At 39.3% G+C, this 15161-nt stretch overlaps 1 long non-coding RNA gene across 1 annotated transcript; it reads left to right on the top strand.

Moving 5' to 3' along the window:
* Positions 1-7176: 7176 nt before the first annotated feature.
* LOC128137065 (uncharacterized) lies at positions 7177-14394 on the top strand. The gene is made up of 3 exons (XR_008233543.1): positions 7177-8131; positions 8781-8843; positions 13364-14394. It is a non-coding gene; the product is annotated as an uncharacterized LOC128137065 (long non-coding RNA).
* The last annotated feature ends 767 nt before the right edge of the window (positions 14395-15161 follow it).

The following is a 15161-nucleotide window of genomic DNA, read 5'->3' on the forward strand; positions in this document are numbered from 1 at the left end:
TACTGTCTTTCCATCTCCATTTTGGGTTTTTTTATTATTTTTTGATAAATAGTATTATTTAGTATACCTAAAAATGTTTTCTGGCAAATGTAGGACAAATAAATTCCATTGTAATGGAAAAAAAATAGGTCTCCTACTGAATCAAGTGCTCCATCTACCAAGCAATGTAGAAGCTGAAATAAGTGACTTTCTGGAAACAGATCACTGGTAATTAGTAAAACTATATCATTTGTGTTTGAAAAACATACACTGCATCTACATTAGAAAGCCATGTGCTCAGCAGGAGAAAGTCTGTAACATGACACAGTCAGTGCAGAGACCTGACATCCCAGCTCCTAGATAAAGCCAGGAGTTTAACTCTGGGCAAGGTTTAGCCCAATCCCTTGGGCAGATCACCCATCAACAACTCCAGTAATTCACTGGGGCTTCTGAAACATATCTTCTGGTTCAGGTTCATCCAGATCATGGGTTCCTCCACAGCTTTGTGTCTTGAAGCCCAGCCGAGCAAGTGGGGAAATCGCTTCAACAGGTACGTATCTGATCCCCCAAAAATGCTGATGTAAGTGCGCACAAAATAGCTTTTTTTGCTGTTGATGTTGCTGTTAGACATTCTAAAATAGTTTCTGAAGACAAAGCCTAGTGTGAGATATATTTGTGGATATTACTTGCAGGAGTTCTTAATGAATTAACTACGCTACATCTGTTTGAATTACAGACTGTTATTACTTAAAAAAATGAGATAGATGGATTACACTGAAAGTATGTGAAAAAGGAAAAAAAGACTGTGCTTTACAAGCTGTGTAGGAGGTCTGTATTAAGTCAACATGGAAGCTCTTTAATTTTATACTTAAGATTTCATAACTAATATATCCTATTGTTTCAAGTGATATAATCAGAACTGGTTTGCTTCAAACCTGTCTGATTTACTAACATAACTGCATTTCAGACTGGATTTTTCATATGATGTTGATGTTGGATGCTATTCTGGGTACTCAAAATTCTTACAATTAGCCAAAGTGACCTTTTAGAACTACCTGAATATATCACATGAATTAGCTTTTCTTTACTTTGCTGATGCAGGGGTAAAATTTGGGGATGGCTCACTGGATATGCAATTAACGCCCTCCCTTGTGGCACAAACGGTGATGGCAAAACCCAGGCAATATATGTGCAGCTTTGAGTATTCATTATTTTAAAAACTTCTCTGGTACATCATAGTACCAGATAAGCTTCTGGCTGGGGACTGTCTTTTTATTTTGTTTGTGTAATAGAAATGCAAGTATAAAGAAATAATAATAGCAGTAATTCTTATCACACAACTAATCTTGAAACCAAGCTTTTGGAAAGGAGGCTCTTAGTAATGACCACTTCAATAGTTTACATTTCCCTGTTATTTTCTAATTTAAATATCACTATTTTGCTACTATAAAAATGGATATTAATTTTAGTATTTTTCTTGTTAGTTACACCTGTCTTAAAATACCATTAGGAATAAATTTGTACTCCACACCAACGTGAAAAGAAAATTTGATACATAACAGTTCTGATTTTATCCAAATATAATCATTTTAGCTAATTTTCTAATTAATAAGATTTGCATTGCAAATAGCATTGCCTTTCTTTGTGTACGGCTATTTCAAATATAAATTTTTTTCCCTTTTGCAGCACTTAATTTGTCTATGAATACTGAAATCAAACCCCAATATGAAAAACATGCCAAAATATTTTATGTAAAATATAATAGGAATGTGCAAACAAGTAAGTAGAAACAGAGCTCCATAGGAAAGATCACTACAAATCCTCAGTATTAAGTAAGACAGTTCAGTCTTATTGACATACATCTCAAACCTGAAAATAATGAAATAATTGAATGTTTCTTTCCTCAAGTGGACAAATACTTCTCACTTTTTCATAGCTTTTATCCCATTCCTGTTTCCTGAAAAATGGCATTGCCTACGTAATACACCTGCTTATCATAATAAGCCACACTTAGCACTTTTCTCTTAAGTTTTCCAGAATGAAACCAGATTTGCAGCTGTGCATATAAAGTGTGTATTTAAAGTATTTTAACATACTGGTACTTTTTCAGGGCTGTAACTTTGCTTTTACTTCCAGAGGCCAGCTATACGCGACAGGACAGGTAACCCCTGAGGTACCAAACTCTGCCTGGTCCCCCGCTTGCCCAGACCATGAAATCTCAAGTGCCCGGATCCCTGCCTGCCTGACCCGTGTGCCTCGGCTCCATCCCAAGGAGATCGGGTTGTCCCCACCTCTGGAGTCGGGGCACAGCCAGGAACACACCTGAGGTCAGGGCTCACTTAACACGCTCTGCCGGCAGCCAGAAAGTATCTTGACCCAAATGCCATTCAGACCAATGGATAGGCTCCTATAGACTTTAATGAGATTTAGACCCGAACCTGAAGTATGGAGTTCAGGTTTGGTGACTTCCATAGATGTTAAATATTCAAATTATGGCAGGCATTGATATTGGATCTCGAGTCAGTTTCTTAATGCGTTTATTGCGTGATCCTGGAAGACTCAAGCATAAGCGGATCAGGTCACGTACTGACTTTATTTACTTAGCAGGGTTGGAAGCCAATCCTTCTGTTTCAGTAGCTAGAGAGCCTTTTAATGCTTGGAAGTATATCCTAAAAGTCTTTAAAACCAGTTTCTTTAAGAACAAAAGCATAGCAAGTCCTTCTTGTGTACCTATGAAACCAGTAATATTCACTATCACAGCACCGATATTATTACATCTATGTAATGTTGTTGAAAGTAAACACAGGTAAATATTTCACATTGTTAACTGTGCCGTATCTACGCTCCCCCCAGGTCCCCCATTAAATAGCTGCAGGATGGAACAGGAATAATGTCCTGTACCTATTTCGCTATTGGGATTTCTTAGCTACATTTTAGCTTGGGCACACAGTATTGAGGATCTTGCCATCAACGGACAAGGATAAATCTTAAGTGGGCACACATATAAAGAGTTTTATGGAGTGGAAGATGAGTGATTCGTCCTAAGGACCGGGTAAGGACCCACCCAGCCACTGGGCTACGGATTGCAAGTTATCAGGCTTCTGAAGATCTTACAGGTAAGGAGGACGAAAGAGCTGAAATACTTAAAGTCAAATACCTCTACATAAAAGTGAGATTTATGGGAGTATTCACTGTGTTAATTTTTTCCAGATTCAGTCTTATTCTAGATCTTGTGCTTCACTTTTGTATCTAAACTGATTTTTAAAATGCCATGTTAAAATTATGTTTATTCTGCCAAGTGTAAGGGGAAATATTTGCTAGATTAGTTTCTTTAACTGCTTCATATATTTGTTGCAGCTTGAAACAAGAAAACTAAACGGCTAAAATTCCAGTACCTAGTATACACCTATATCTTGTTATGGAAAGTCACCCTCAGGTAATACCTGTCCCATATAAAATAATAAAAGTTAAGGCAAAAAGGAAAAGAGTATATAAAATAGCAACAGCATGTGATACCAATTATGTTACAGCCAAAAATAATACTTCTTGGCATGTTATGCTTAAACTATGGTCTGTTAATGTTACTTGGATATAGGCAGTTTTCGATGTACACTTAGAAATATTTCTATTTGAGAACTATTAGGAAAATATTTTGAAATTACAATGTTCGACCATGTGGAATGAGTTATCTCCCACAATTATGTGAACTACTGTATAGCAGAGCTACGTTAGCTTCCCTGCAACTAATGAACCATGTCATTAATTACAGACATTCAAAATAAAAATTACTCCAAGGCAAGTCAAATATTTACTATAAATAAAAGGGTCAAGAACTACAAAGTAGCCATTTCATTCTAAACCAATTGTGTTTAATTTTTACCCTCTTTCTCCTCAAATTTAATCCGAAGCAAATTAACTTGATTTCATATGTCAAATCTGACAGCTGTAGGTGTACCCCCAATGAGACTTCCATCAGGGGCTAGGATCACTGGAAGATTTTCAGTAAAACTGTTAACTATTTTAAGGATGTGTTTATTAAACTCACGTGACTCGTTCTCAGGATAGGTTTCCCTTGTATATAGCTCGGAAACATATTTTCACAGGTTTCCCTTTGATTGTCTCACTGGCAAAACCGCCTCCAACTGTCAGTCACAGCATCGGACTGGTAAATAGCTGCATTCCCTCATCTCGGAGGAGCTCGGGGCCGGAGGCCAAAGCCCTGGGACTGCAAACAGGGCTGCTGGGCAGAGCCTGCACAAGGCAGAGCTCCCGCTTGCCAGAGCGGCGGGAGGAGGAACGCCGCACCCTCTCTATTTCTCCTCACCTGCTGCAGTAAATGGGACCTGGTGGGTGCCGCCAGCTCTCTGACAGCTCTGCAAGGGTGCTCCTCAGCTTCACTAGGAGCCAGGGTCCTGCAAGGCTCCGCGTGGCTGAAGCACTGCCACGGTGTTAAGGTACAGCAAAATCTGGTGCAGGTCCTAGAAATTCAGGTGGGACCAAAAGCTGATTGCTGCTGTTGGGTTTCATTAAAGGTGCTGGGGTGGAGAAAGTCCATAAAAGCTCCCTTCGGTGCATTAGACAGAGTCTGGCTGTTGCCCCGGTGCTGGCTGCTGCAGCTGTAAAAGCCACCGTGCCCGTTCTGCCGGCAGGAAACGTACGGCAAAAATGTTTGCTTTCTTCCTCATTTCAGGTAGTCACTTTGCTCCTCTACTATGTGCTGGCTCAGTGGCAGAGCCGGGCAAATGATTATCGTTTTTGTACAAATCTTTCCGTGGAGGAGAGTTTTCCTTGTCAGGCATCTGAAGGGAAACTCTCCCAGGTCACGCAGTGCTGTAGGGAGAGCAATAGCTGTCCGTAGGGGAGGGAGGGCACTGCCTGCTAGCATCATCCAAACCGCACCACATGCTGTCTGACCTGCAACTCCTACCCGGGGTCAAGCTCTCTTCACTGCCACTGTACTAATATTTTGCTTGTACATTTGCAATTTGTCTAAGGTTATTTTTGCTTGGTTTGGGTGATTTATTTATTTTTAGCAGATAATATACAGTCCTAAATAATGTAATAGAATTTTCTTCTGTGAACTCATTATAGTGGTTTGTGTAAGTCACATGATGTTGCATTATTGCAAGTTACATCACTGAATATTTTATATTAAGCATAATATAAAATATTTGCCCTCTACTTTCTTCTTTTTCCTCTTTGAACCACATCGTTACCTCTCCAAAAGTCAGGCTTGAGGGTAGACAGATGCACTGACCATATAGATAGCAAGCAAGAGGTTTCCCCAATGAAACGATCACATAAAAGTTCCCCAAACGTCCACCCCCATGTTTGTAACTTAAAAGTGTTTGGCATAATAAAGATAACAGCAGTAGATAAGTAATTTATCTAAATGTATTGCCAAGAACAAAAGCAGACAAAATGATGATAAAGTATTACTGCCATCAGGAAGCCAGAAAGTGCCACAGTTCAACCAGGTTCCATGTTATTTTCAGTTAGTTTCTGTTGTGTTCACAGTGATTTTAACAAAGGTGAGAAGAACAAGAAGAGGAATTGAGTGGAAGCAAAGAGCTCAAGCAGGCTTTGCTGGCATGTGGGAAAGTTGCTAAAAGTCATATTAAAATCAACAAAAGCATTCAATACATGTCTTGGAGAAGGAGGTTGTGTTTAAGTAAGAGAAAGGGTCAGCTGTTAAAAAAAATATTTGGGCAATATGAAAAATTACAAATCCTTTCATCAGGAGTTTGGGACTGATTGCATGAGGGTGTACAGACTTAAAAGTGACAACTTTTACAGCTGAACGATGCTTTCACAATGAAATCCTGGCTCCATTCAAATCAATGGCAAAATTCCCTTCCACTTCAGTGGAGCCAGGATTTCATGTATATCTGTCTTTTTTCATTCTTCTTTGATATTTGTAACCCAACTATCTGACAGGCTATTGTCTGTACAGGTCAAAATTACAGCTTTCTATTCATATGTGTCAGGGTTACTGTCTGTTTTCTCACCAAAAAAAAAAAAAAAAGAGTGAAAAAGTGTTATGCATGCTTATAGTGCTATATCATTCACTTCATTGCTCAGAGTAAAGAGAAAAGAATTGTTTGCTGCATCTGCTAGGAGAAGGACAAAAATGCAAGCAAAAGGGCTAAATGCTGCCTGTGTGTAACTCTTAACTCCAAGGCTTTTAAAGAGCTCTTATTTTCAGCTTTAGGTGTATTAAGTTTCGAATATGGGTGTCACGGGATTTAAGTAGGGGCAGAATTACCTCAATGCTGTCTCCTCTTAAAAATGCTTCCTGAATATGGAAAAGTATTGCATGAGCAGGAAGGAAGGTGACTTTCATCAAACAAATCTGTCATGCAGTGAGACTATTTAACTCATCAAACCAACCCTGGCATTTGTACCTCTGAATATAAGCACTAACGTAGAAAAATGAGAGAGATTAATGAAAATTCAAATTGAGAGAATGAAAATAAGAGATAAACTACTACTTTGGAGATGAATGAATTTTTTAAAATGCTTAAATCCACAGAGCTTGTCAAAATGCACCAAGAAGTGCCCTGGTAAGTGAGAAACGACACAGAGAAGGTAATAAATGTGAATGGGGAGCTTTGTGTTCCCCCAGTGCACTATTTGTACACTACAAAAGCTTTAAAAGAATTGTAAATCTACACTCACTGTTGCTTATCTTGAGGAAAGTAAATGCAGTCTGCAAAGTGGCTATTGCTAGTCTGTTTTTAAAGCCCATCTGAGAGCACATGGACATTACAAACCAGAACATTTCAAAAATAAGTATAATGGGGAGCCTTAGAAAAGTAAGGAAACGTTCAGACAAGTGAAAATCTTTTAACCATAGTCAAAGAAAGTTAGAAAAGAGGCAATATATCAGCTGACTTTAGTTGTGGATGGTATCATGGTAGATAAAACAATACCCATGGTAGTAGCACGGTATTTGGTATGCAAGTGCTGTTTGAAATACTTATGAGTACATCATTAATGTTCAATACCACAGTGGTCATTTCTGAAAGCTGTATCAGCAAATATTTCTGCTAGAAGTCTCTTTCTGCAGAATATTAGTAGAAATTTAACACACTTGGGAAGTGCAAACAGCAGGGTTGACGAGCCTGGGATCAGTGCCAGGTTAATGCAGCTACACAGCTTTTGTACCAGCCAGCTCATATTCTACAAGCTTGGAAAGCAGCTAAGCAGAATGCATCCCTCCATGTAAGATGTACTTAAACATGGCCAAGACACCGAGGCAAACATCATAATTACTGACGGAAAAGGATGCCAAACATATCGTGTCTCTTCTCTTTTCTGCTGGCCAGTGGAAGAGGAAAAGAAATCGTTTCTAAGTAGAAAAATTCATCCTGTATTTCCCTTTTCCAATTCTTCAAGGTCTCTTTCTCCTGATTTCATTGTCTTTCTCAAAGAGATGCCAAATGATGTTTTGCTCACTCCATATATGGATCATGGAACTGTCCTTTTTCCTTTGGCACATTTGCTAAATTTTTAAGGTTTATATATACTGGTAATGTTGAGAACTTTATTAAAGCTAGAGCCTTAGTTTCACAGAAAAACACTGCAACAAACATGATTAGGAAGCTTGCTGTAAATCTCATTGCCCAAATTTAATCTGGAAGCCACAGAGAGGCAATAAACATGGTAACCCCTGTTGCCACTTAATGCGCTACTTTTCAAACTACAATAAGATCATAGTTTAATTGTGTTTACCTCAAGAATCTCTTCATCATATTTCCATGAAATTCAAGATAGCGAAAATCGGTAATTCTGGTTTGGGAGCAAAAGTTACCAGTTGTTGCCAAAGAATTGTGTGCTGCTTAATTGAGTTTTGATGTTCTTGCTGCTATCTACAAGCCCAATTTTTCCATGTGACTTTGTGAGGAGATCGAAATCTCTGTATGAAATGTTAAAACCCATGGCACTTGCAAAACAGAAAGATTTATGTATTGAGCAGCGGTTGAGGAAAATAAAGTTGTTCCCACTAGGGGAGGGGAGACGTTGTGGTGATCTAATTGATGCTTTTCCTCATATGCAGAAGACTGATAAAATTGACCTAGATAAACTTTTCCCACTGGCAAAAACACAAAACCAAGGTGACATAATGCACATCCCAGGAAATTAGGAGCAGGTAGGAACTTAACATGAAACTACTGTATTTCATCCAACACACATATTGAGTGGATTATAAGAAAGGTCCACTAAGAGTAGCAAAATCAATTCATTCAAAAGATAGTTAAAGAAATTGCAGACAGAAATGATTGAAGGGCATAGGAAAAAGCAGTATCTTTAAAAGGACAAAAAAGCAAAAGAGTCCCTTTGGTTTCCATGTACCTTGAATTTCTGGGTTAAAAAAGGTGCTAGTTCAAAAGCACAGAAGCAGGGAATTATATGCCGAGATATTCCAAGTCCGACATCCAACTCCATCTTGCTCCTATTATATACTGACCTTGAATATGTATTGAATGAGACTTATACAGTCCTTTTGTGGGGAAAAAAAAAATCAACTGTCAATTGGAACAAAACGGTAGTTTTATCCACTTTTAGATGGCAGTGCTTCTGCTGTCTTCAAACTCAAAACTATGAAGGTGCAGCAAACACATTTAAAAGTAGTGAAAACCATAGAAATCAGTTATGAAGTTCCCACTGTTTCCCAATTCTAACTTTCAATGAGGTCAGAATCTATTGAATGTAATCTAGATATTTTGACTAAGTTTGATTAAGTCAAAAGTAAGTTCTTTTGACTTAAATGTTCGTTTGGTCATGGATCTTTCTTCCAGCTCTGAAGATACATATTTGTAAGCTCCACTGACATGTAAATTACCTCAGAAGCACTATTCACAGTGAGTAACACAGTTCAACATTTTGTCTTCTATTCCCTGAAAAAATACTGCACTATGTCCTTCTGAAATCAAGGTTGATAAGTGTGCTTTAATTGTGTCCTCCTCCTTAAAAGCATTGCTTCAATATCACAAAGAATTTACATACATCCATGGAATTATACTCTTCCTCCTAGAAATGCACAAAACTTTTCCAATGATTCATCTTTAGACTGGTCTTAACATAGGCAGGATTATAGTTTTGTCCTTCTCACCAAGAAGACTGCCTCCTCAAGTCTCTCTCAGCATCACCAGGGCAGCTTTGCTTATCATTGTCTTGAGAACACATCCTCAGAAGCAGTCATCTTAAATGTTTGAAATGACAGTGTTTAGCCTCTGAACTGAGTAACCCAAGTTGAGTGACTGCAGCAAAGGCTCCATGACACATGATCTCCCCACACTGGAGAACATGAAACGCTGCTAAACCTTCCCGAATTCCAGCCAGGTGTGAGCTCTTTAGAGCAAGGGAATGGCCACATCTCATGTCAGCTGTTTGTAGCAAATCTGAAGAATGTAAAAATCCTTGACGAGGAGGATGAAAATATATAGTCTGAACTACTGGGAATTTTAAGAAATTTAAGATGAGTTCAGAAGGCTGGAAAAAATGCTGGTATCATGGACCTGAGATTCTTTTAAATATGGGATCAAATGAAGACTAAGGGCATTGATCGGTGAGGAGGAAGTTTGGTTTAGTTTGATTCATCACAGATGTCTTGAGAAAGCACCGTGTGGAAAGGGGCTAAAACTCTAGGTTAAGCAAAAATTGCTTGAAAGTTACCAACTGCTTGAAAATGATCAGGAATCTTGAAGGATAAAATGTATACCTATTTTCTGTTGCTGAGTTGAGATCTTGTACTATGTTTTGAAACTGGTTAGCTTCATTTCCATCTCCTATCGAGTGTCCCCAAAAAGGAGAACTGTAGAGTTTGTCTTTTGAACGGTCATCACTGGGCATTCATTAGTTCGGGTAAGTTTAGGGACAGGGAGAAGGCCAGTCAGCTCCTGATACACAGGTCAGCAGAAAGATGCCGTCCCCTTTCCCAAAGCACCTGTGTACTGTGTACAGTAGTTAAGCCAAAGCCAGAGGTAAGAAAGAGGTAAGAAAGCATCACTGTTGCCTGTTAAGATCAAAGGGAGTAGTTTAGAGACTCTTCAACAGGGTAGCCTCATCAGGGCTATTCCCACTCTACCAATTCTGAGTTTATTGGGCATGAGGGACTAAATTTACAGAGAGGCATATGCTTACTTGCTTCGCTGGCTGAATCAGAGCCTAAGTACCTGAAGCAGTAGGGTATGCAAGAAAAGCTGGCTCTATTTCTTGCCTTTTTTGTATCTACTTGTAGATAAGGTTTGTTAATCCCAGCAATTAACTACAGAGAAGAAAAAAAGGGTCGTGCCCCTAAGAAGAAATAGTTTCTCCTTACTCGAAGCATTAAGGCTTCCCTGGCAAGGAATTCTGTTTTTCTGCTGTGCTGGGAGATTGAAACTGAGGAGCTGCATTAGCACTTCTGGAACAAGGAATAAAAGGAGGAGCCGAGAGCATGAAAAAGCATGGTGGAAGCCTTCCTGCTTGAGACAGTTAAAAATTAAGTGACTGACGCTTTTAGAAATGTAGTGTAGAAGACTGACACCCAACTAACAGGTAAATAAAACAGATTGCCTGGGAGTAATTGTTGAGTTGCAAAGTTTTGCCATTCTCTGCTGCTAGCTGGGGCATTTGGCTGAGTTGTTCCCAGGTAAATGACTCTCTTCCTGCTCCTACAGCAGGCTCCAGGCAGGAACTGACAGGAGGAGGAGGCAAGCAAAAGGTCTTATAGGGGATAACTCACTGAAGGAACGAGGTTGGTTGATTTCCTGGGATAGTGATCAGCGGAGGGCAGCACTCTAACCATTAAAGGGTGCAATCGAGCTTTGAGCATTTAGGTATCCATAGTAGCAGGAGCCAAAAGAGGCCAGTTTTGCCTAGACTGGTAAAAACCGAACCTTCTCCCCACCCCCGATCTTCTTAGCATAGAAGGGAAGGTAAAACAGAAAGAGTATCTGCTTAATAAGCCACAGGGCAAAAGGAGTCAGCCTGTTGACAGCCTCCGGAGACAGGTCCAGCGCAGCTCTCGGGGCCGGCTGGCCCTGCATCACAGCCAAGGACCGGGCTGCAGCAGGTCAGGAGCTTTGGAGGTGAAGTGTCTGTTGCAGGCAGTGAAGATCTTCAGATCCATTAGTTCAATTAACATAAATCTTTATATTTCCAAAATAATTATTTAGGGATTCTGGTATATCTTATGACCCTATATTCAGGACCTGGACACTGTTTGTTACAGTTGTATTTCTAAGAGTGACAAGTAAACCTTCACCTTGCTATTTAGCCTCACCTGCTGTGTCTTGCCTTGTCTTGTCTGTGCATCTGAGCCAACAATGAGGAAACTTTCTTGTCTACTTAAGCAGATGTTTAACTTTCAGCACCTAAGCTGACCTTTTGACTTGGGTTTGAAATTCTGGCCCTGCTGAAATGGGTGGAAGTTTTGGCACTGATTTCGATAGAGCAAGCATTTCATTCCAGGTGTTTTGCTCAATAAAGCATATAAAATTACAAACCATAGGCCTTTCCTCTTTCTCAACTTCTCAGTCATCCTAGGTATCGCTAAGTGATAAACACAAAAATCTTGAGGAAACAAAATGACATCTTCAAAAAGGCTCCTACATGAATGATTAAAATACCTTTTAATATATATAATAGCTACACCTATGCACACATGCACACACATATATAAGATGTCAATGGGATCAAAGCTTTTCTCCAGCACTTTAATAGGTGGCATGCACCCTCACTTATCTGCTAAAATCAGAACTTGTACATGCATGTGCAGGTGCTGGGAGTTGCTTTTTCATATTGTTGGCACAGGGCCACATAGTAGAGCCATACACCTTCATTTTTTAACAAGTCCGTGTTTTCTCAGGTGTTCATTTATCTCCCTGAAGAAGTTTCTCAGACCTGTAACCTCAAGTTTAGTATGCTAATAGGAAGAGGTGCACTTACTGCCAATAAACAGGCCTTATTCTGTCTTAGGTGCAAGGGTATAACAATAGAATTCTTTTTATATTATTTATAAATATTCTTTGCAAATGTAGGGATCATGCATATGGAATAGTAACAGTTGGCATTTGGAACAGACTACCAAAGGATGTGGTAGGTTTTCTACAACTGTGAGTTTTACCATCAAATTTGGATAACTTTTTAAAAGACCAGTTTGGGTTCAATCTGTAAGATGCTGTCCTAGAGGCATGAACTACTGTATGAAATGTATGGTCTCTGTTGTAATGGCTCTTTTTGGCCTCAAAAATCCATGAGTCCATGCTGGTTTTGGTGACAGAAAGATACCATGAACAAAGGCAGAGCAACTAAAGTTGAAAAAAATTGCAGAGCTAAGGAAGGTGCATATTACTACCCACGTGATTAATATAAGCACTCTGCTTAAGTGGGCCAGTCTTTTAATTCGCTGTTAAGTTTTAAAATTGCAGAGTACATCAACTGCATTTTTGAGTGACTGACTGAATCGCTTATATGGAATAGCTTTTTGGCAATTTAGGAAGTGACTCTGGTCTTGCTACTTAAGCCCCTTTACAACAATTGTGATTTTTCCGCAGGCAATATTGTCAGTTCCCGTTTCTCTCAATACTCTGCATTTTGACAGCAATGCAACCTAGGAGTCAAATTACTGATTTTTTTCATTGTCTGAGAGGCCTTTGCTTTTCTGCAGTTGTCTGCTTCAAGGGTTCATTCCTTCTCCTTTGCAGTCAGTAGAGTTTTATTGTTGTCTGTCACAGGCTAGGGACGGGGCTCTGGTTTTTCTTTTGTGCATTTATTTGATCCAGAGAGCTGGCTCTTGTTATCTAAACTGAAAGTCACTTTCTCATCCATTAGTCAACGTATGTTAAAGATCAAAGTTTGGGGGATTTGTTGTTGATTTTAATCTCACAACATTTTTCTTTATTTACTGCTCTTGTAGATTCTGTATTTGAGAATTTGCAAAACTCGTTTTCAATGTCAACATCCAAGTACTTCCCATAAATAAAAAAGCTGGAGCCATTTAAAATAGTTTCAAAGACTTCCCCACACAATCTCAGATGGAATAGTCCATAGTTTCCTGGTATTAGTCTATGTTTTTATTTTACATTGTAGTATTATGTTGCCACTTGTATTTTCTAGTCCTTTTGGATCACTGCTGAAATGTATAAGGTTATGAAAAGAAATTATATCTTTAAGGAATGCTAAAATCCTTCTAATTTCTGCTTACTTTTATGGGTACTCTGGAAGATGTACTGTTTTCAAATCTTATCAGGATCAAAAATGTTTAACTCCTACCTATTTCAGAGTTTCCTGAATGAACCTAAAAAAAACCCCAAAGAACAAACAAAAACATAGATTACTTAAAACTGTATAGTTGTCTAAGTATTAAAATGAGAATAACTTTCATTTATTTCATCAGTTACTTCTAGGAGGAGGACATATGACAGAAACAGGCTTTTGGGAAGGAAATCGGTATGCAGGAGTATTCAGCTACCCAAGAGTAACCCAGCATTTTGTGGACAAGTTAACATCCCATGTGTCCACTGCATGGAGCAGCAGGAGCCATTAGAAATATTCTGAGGAAATACTGTGGTTCCCCAGCACCAGCTAACACTGGCACTGCAGAAGCTGTCTTAGACACTGCTTGTTCTGTACCTATAAATGTCCTTGAATAATGTACGTGGCTCCATGTCTGCCTTTGCTGACTCCCTGTGCCGTACTGTTACTCACGGAGATGCTGCTACATCACCTGACAGCAAGCGATACCCACAAGCACAGATAGATACCGAAGACACTATTTTCCAAAGACTCGCTGCAATAGGCATTGCATTGTCAGCAGGTCACCCATTGCCTTAACGGTTGCATCTCCCAAAGGGCGTCACTCCAAAGCCAATGACAAACTTGTGTCGGCTTTCTCCAGGCTGGACAGAATCGCAGCTGTGGTGGGACACGGCAGCATTACAGCCTCCTGCTGACGGGGCAGACCTGGATCCTGCATGAAGAGTTTTGAGGTATGCCCCCAGCAGCTTTGCAAATGAAATCTGAGTTGAAATACGTGATTTCTCTTAACATGCCGTTTAAAATCTTCCCTTTGAAATAGCAATGCTTTCCTCAAAACTGTTGTCATACACTAAGGGACATCTCAGAGCAGCAGTGTCAGTGTCACCAGACCCAGCCCAGAAGCCAGGCAGATCCGAGACCACCCGGGTCACGCTGCCATGTTCACTGCTCATCAGAAAAGGTGGGAGCCATCACTCACAGTCGGAGCCATAATTCAATGTCAGTCGTCTTTTCTCTCTTTTTTCTGCTGTTTTACAGGAATTGTTTTTAGTAGTTTTTATACCTCAACTCCTCTTTTCAATGGACTCAGTGGATGGCTTACTCTCTAATTTCTGGTATGGATTACTTCGGTCAAAGTGCATTTTTCTCTTAGTACACTCTTTAAATAAAGCAGGGTGAATACCGCTTGAGAAAGGATTTGAATAATTCTGTTCATTTATTTTGGTATCTGCAACCACTTCATTTACTTTCTTTAAACTTTCATAAAAGGGATTTTAAAATTAGGATTATTTATGGGCATAGTGATAGGAAGAATAAAGGCTGTAAATATGTATAGGCACAATATTTACACTGCAATTCTATGTCTGTTTGTCTTGGATACTGTATCTGAATTAGGTACTCTCTAGTCTGGTAAGTGAGTGATAGCATGGGGCTCAGGTGGACAGCAATTATCACACCCAGTTAGTCTGAAATATTGCTCACTGACAATGACTTTTCAGCAGTCCATAAGGTCAGTTGTAGTTTCATTGAGCTAATGGGAGATTTTGAAGTAAATGCATTTGTAAAAAATGCTAAAGTTGACTTGGAAATAGTTTGCTAACAAAAGAGGGGCTGTGACTGTCGTACAAAATATCAGAAACGGATAACTAGCCAAGGTCTAGTTTTGATGGTTTTTAAGTTCTGATACACACAAGCTTCATTTCTACAGGGGAATTTGCATATAATCCTCTTTAAACTTCCCCTTAATTTTGTTTCTAAAGAATGACGATCTATTTGTATTCTTCAGGTAGTACCTTTATAACATGCTTTATTCTCTCACTGGTGTTGTCCCTCCCCAGTAAAAACCATGAAGCAAACCGTAGATTTCAAAATGCGTGTCCTCCTAAGCACTTTCCTAGGAATTTTGCTGAGCTTAAATGTCTTCAGTATGTGTGAGA

Source organism: Harpia harpyja, chromosome Z, assembly GCF_026419915.1.
Source record: "Harpia harpyja isolate bHarHar1 chromosome Z, bHarHar1 primary haplotype, whole genome shotgun sequence".
NCBI lineage: Eukaryota > Metazoa > Chordata > Aves > Accipitriformes > Accipitridae > Harpia > Harpia harpyja.